The sequence below is a fragment of the Bos javanicus genome, chromosome 9, assembly GCF_032452875.1.
Source record: "Bos javanicus breed banteng chromosome 9, ARS-OSU_banteng_1.0, whole genome shotgun sequence".
In the NCBI taxonomy this organism is placed as follows: domain Eukaryota; kingdom Metazoa; phylum Chordata; class Mammalia; order Artiodactyla; family Bovidae; genus Bos; species Bos javanicus.
In genome coordinates, this window is record NC_083876.1 from 56,616,947 (window position 1) to 56,621,872 (window position 4,926).

The window sequence follows — 4,926 nt, forward strand, 5'->3', positions numbered from 1 at the left end:
TGATATGGATGAACCTTGACCCTATCAGATTGAAGTAAGTCAGAAAAACAAATTGTATATTACCACATATATATGGAATCTATTAATAGAAAAATGCTACTGTTGAACCTATTTGCAGGGCAGGAATAGAGTTATACTAAGATGTAGAGAATGGACTTGTGGACAAATTGGGGGGAGGAGAGGGAGGATGAATTCAGAGAGTAACACTGACACATATACATTACCATGAGTAAAATAGATAGCTAGTGGGAAGCAGCTCTATAACACAAGAAACTCAGCTCGATGCTCTGTGATGACCTAGATATGTGGAATGGAGGGATGGGAGGAAGGCTTAAAAAGGATGGGATATATGTATACACAGGGCTGATTCACAATGTTGTACAACAGAAACTAATGCAACATTGTAAAGCAATTGTATTCCAATAAAAATAGAAGAAAAAATATACAGTACAGCTTTAGTTCCTTGAAATATTATTTTTAAAGCCCAACAATGATCTACTGGTTGCCTAAATGAGCACACTTGCCCTAGCTTTTCATACTTCCTTCATAATGTTGTTAACCCCTGTTTTCTATTTAATCTTTCTCCTCAACTGCCTGTCATGATAAAAATATTCATTTTTTCTCTCTTTTCTCTGATGCTTCCCCTTACCCAGTCTGCTTTTGTGTGGATCTAAATAGGACATATACCTTAAGGCCCAATCAATCTTCAAACAAAAGAAACTGTTAGAAAATCTAAAAGCAGGATCCAGAAGTAGAATCCAAAACCAAAAGATGTGCTAGAGAAAAAGCAGAAACTAAGATTTTCCCAGGGCTGAGCTATAGAAACTTGGAATTTCTATTCAGAGTTTTGCTACTGAAGTGCTTCATTCAGGTCATTCCTAATATTCAGGGAGGTTTCAAATTCCCAAAAGAAAGGATCTTATTGAGCTATCTTATGCTTTGGGTCAATCATTTTTGGCACCATACAAGATCTGGAATAGAGTCTTGGTTGGTTCTAGAAGTTGGAAAAGACCACGGTTGGCATCTACTACAAGTATTCATCGTAAATATCTCCTACATTCCTGCACTGAAAATACAATTTTTGGACTTCTATTCCATTCTGCATGATACAAGTTAAAGCAGACACTGAAAACTAGCTAGTTAGTTCACAGAGACATGGCTGAATGAACATAAAATCATATATATATATATATATATATATATATATATATATATATATATCAGATATGAGCTAAGAGTTTCAAGGAAGAAAATATACAGTAACAGTTTTCAAGAATTTTAAAATTATAAGTTAGAAAAAGTCAACTAATTTTCATACCTCCAGGGAATAGGAATGAATATCACAGTGTAAAATATTTGTGATTGTATTTCTGTGGCTCAAAGTAAAGAGGAATATTTTATCTTTTTTATTTAAGTATAATTGAGTTAAAATACTATACTGGTTCCAGGTGTGGCTCACAGTGATGCAACAATTTTGTACATTACAAAATGACCACCACTTTAAATCCAGTTACCAAGTCACCACACAGTTATTACAATTTCACTGACCATATTCCCTATACTGTATATTCTATCCCAGTGACTCAATTTATAACTGGAAGTTTATACCTCTTAATCTACTTGTCATATTTTGCTCATCCTGTAACTTCCCTCTCTGGCATCTACTGAGTTGTTTTCTGTTTTAGGATTCTATTCGCTTTGTTTTCTCATTCGTTTTATCTTTAACAAGATCAGATAATAGCTGTCTTTGTCCTTCTGAATTATTTCACTTTATAATACCCTCTAGGTCCATCCACCTTGTTAAAAATGGCCAGATTTGGTTTTATGTGTTATTCCTGTGTGTGTATCTCACATCTTCCTTATTAATTCATCTATCAATGAACACTGCAGTGAACTTTGGGATGCATATGTCTTTCCAAATTAGGGTTTTCATTTTCTTTGAATAAATACCCAGAAGTGGAATGGTTGGATCCATGTTAGTTCTTTTTTTTTTTTTTAATTTTTTGAGGAATTTCTCAACTGTTTTCCACAGTTACTACACAAATTTACATTCCCACCAACAGTGCACCAATGTTCCCCTCTCTCCACATCATCACCAACACTTGTTATTTATCTTTTTGATAATAGGCATCTGATAGGTGCGAGATTGTATGTCACTGTGGTTTTGATTTATAGTTCCCTGATGATGAATGATACTGAGCATCATTTCACCTGTCTGCAGGTCTTCTGTCTTCTCTGAAAAAAATGTCTATTCAGGTCTTTTGTCCATATTTTAAGTAGACTTGGAGGATTATGAGTTGTATGAGTTCTTTATATAGTTTGGATAGTAAGCCCTTATCAAATACATCATTTGCAAATGCCTTCTCACATGCATTAGGCTGCCTTTTCTTTGACAGTATGGTTTCTTTTGCTGTGCACAAAAACGTTTTAGTTTAATGTACTGCCATTGCTTAGTTTTCCTTCTGATGCCCTTGCTTGAAGAGACACATCCAGAAAATACTGCAAAGACCAATATCAAACAGCAAATTCTGTATGTTTTCTTCCAGGTGTTTTATGGATTCAGGTCTTATATTTAAGGTTTAATTCATTTTGAATTTATTTTTGTATGGGATGTAGGAAAATGGTCTAGTTTCATTCTTTTGTGCAGTTGTCCAGTTTTCAGAACATCATTTTATTAAAGAGACTGTCTTTTCCCCCATTTTCTATTCTTGCCTCCTTTGCCAAATGATTAGTTAACTGTATAAGCATAGATTTATTTGCAGCTTCTCTGTTCTGTTCCATTGATCTGTGTGTCTGTTTTTGTGCCAGTACTATACTGTTTATGGCATGATACCTACAGCTTTCTTCCTTCTCAAGACTGCTTTTGACTTTTTAGGGTGTGTTGTTTCCTCAAAGTTTAGGATTGTTTATTCTTGTTCTCTAAAAACTGCCATGGGTATTTTGATCAGGATTGCATTGAATATATAGATTGCTTTGTGTAGCAATGACATTTAACAACAGTAATTCTTCCAATCCATGAACACAGAAATGTGCCTCCGATTAAATATCTCAGTTACTTCCTGAGCATAATATACCGTAACATTCAAGGGCTGTTATTAGGTGACCATTTATCTTGTTTTGTTTAGGGAAATCCCAGTCTGAATCTGTTGTTTTGGTGTCATTATTCATAGCACCTCCTTTTACTCTTAAAAGTGTTCCAGTTTCAAAGAGTTTTATTGTCACCAATTTTATGATGTAACTCTTACCTAACCTTTCAGTCTCTTTTCCATACAGCACTTCTGGCTGTATGAATGTAATCCACTCAGCAATTTCAAATAATGCACATATGATGTCTCTGGCCCTTTGTCAAAGCTCCCCCTTTTCTATGGAATGCCTTTCCTTCCACCCTCATTTGATAAAATCCTACTTAACCTTCATGGCCCAGATGCAAGGTCATTGCTTCTGTCAAGTCTTCCATGACCCCTCTCTGCTCATCTGAACTCATGCTTAGTCTGCATCTGCCACTGGAATGAAATGTATTTTGAGGCACTAATGCAACCAGTATATTTTGATCAATGTATACAAGTCAATTTTTGCTAAAACCGAATATACGTAATGTTAAACAATGTCTAAAGAGTGAATATTGCACTTATAGTCCTTCATAGCTGTGCTTCATAGCTGGGCTTCATAGCTGGGCATAAGATGTGCTGTGTAAGAGTCAAGCAGAGTTTAATGTTAAGCTGGAGACAGAGAACAAACAGGAGTTAAGCAGGGTGTATGAGAACTCTCCCTGGTGAGTATATAACTGCGCTTGTTTAGATGGGCAGTAAACAGTCCAGCTCCAATCGTGGCCTGTGCTAGAGAACAGTGGATTCTTTTATAGACACTGGGAGACATTGTTATGCTGTCGTAGTGACTGCATTGTCATTACTGCTAACGTTTAGTGTTCTTTTGAGTCTTTTAATCACTTCAAGAGTATTGTCAAAAATTCTAGTACTCAGAACTGTGCAGTGATGACCAAAAAAAAAAAAAAATAGAGAGCTACTGGTACAGTAACTAAGAGCATAGGTTTTTGAATAAAGAGACCTAGAGACATATTCTGCCACCCTCTAAGTATGACTTTAGAGAAATTATTGAAACTCTCTAAATGAAGTTTCTTTAATCCATTAAAAAGGGACAAAACACCTGTCCTATTCTATCCAATTATGTAAAATCATGCTTGAAAAGGGCATATATAATGAGTATTCAGTAAACGTTAGCCACTCCTTCCTAGAAAATATTTTGTGTACTCTTATAGGTTGTGATACCAAGGGAACTAATCAGCCAATGCAACTTCATGTTTGTGGGGAAAAGTGTGCAGAAGAAAACTCAAGTATTTAGAATATAAATCTGAAAACAGCTTTGCAGCCCAAAGCTACTCTGAGCCACCAGTTCCAGTTTTTCATAATTTGGTTCAAGTAGGTTGGTCACAGAGAGACTGACAGAGAAACTAGGTCCTCCTTCAGTGTACTTCGGTGGGGATAATCTTCAAACTTGAATACCTTTATATCATTATATTTTCTCTTTTTCTCTCTGACCTTGTCTATCCCTGTCCCTCTTATTTTTTCTTTCAAGAAACCCAAGTGTTTACTTGGCAACGCTCTTTTGCAACCACTTTCTTAAGAAAGATTTCTGTATCTTCTGATGCAATATGATAAAAAATAATTTCCTGCCTTCTCCCCTCAATCTCTTCCTAAGCCAAGCAGAAAACATATTGAAGGTTTTATTAAAATGCTATTGTTACTAATGATGACAGAAAGAATAAAGGACTTTATTTCTAATGCTCACCTCCTTGCTGTACGCTTTGAAAAATAAAAATCAAGAATAACATCTCTTCACAAGACTACTGGTAGATTTGGGTTGACAAATAATAGAAAGATAGCCTGTCATATTTTTGAGAAGAAATTC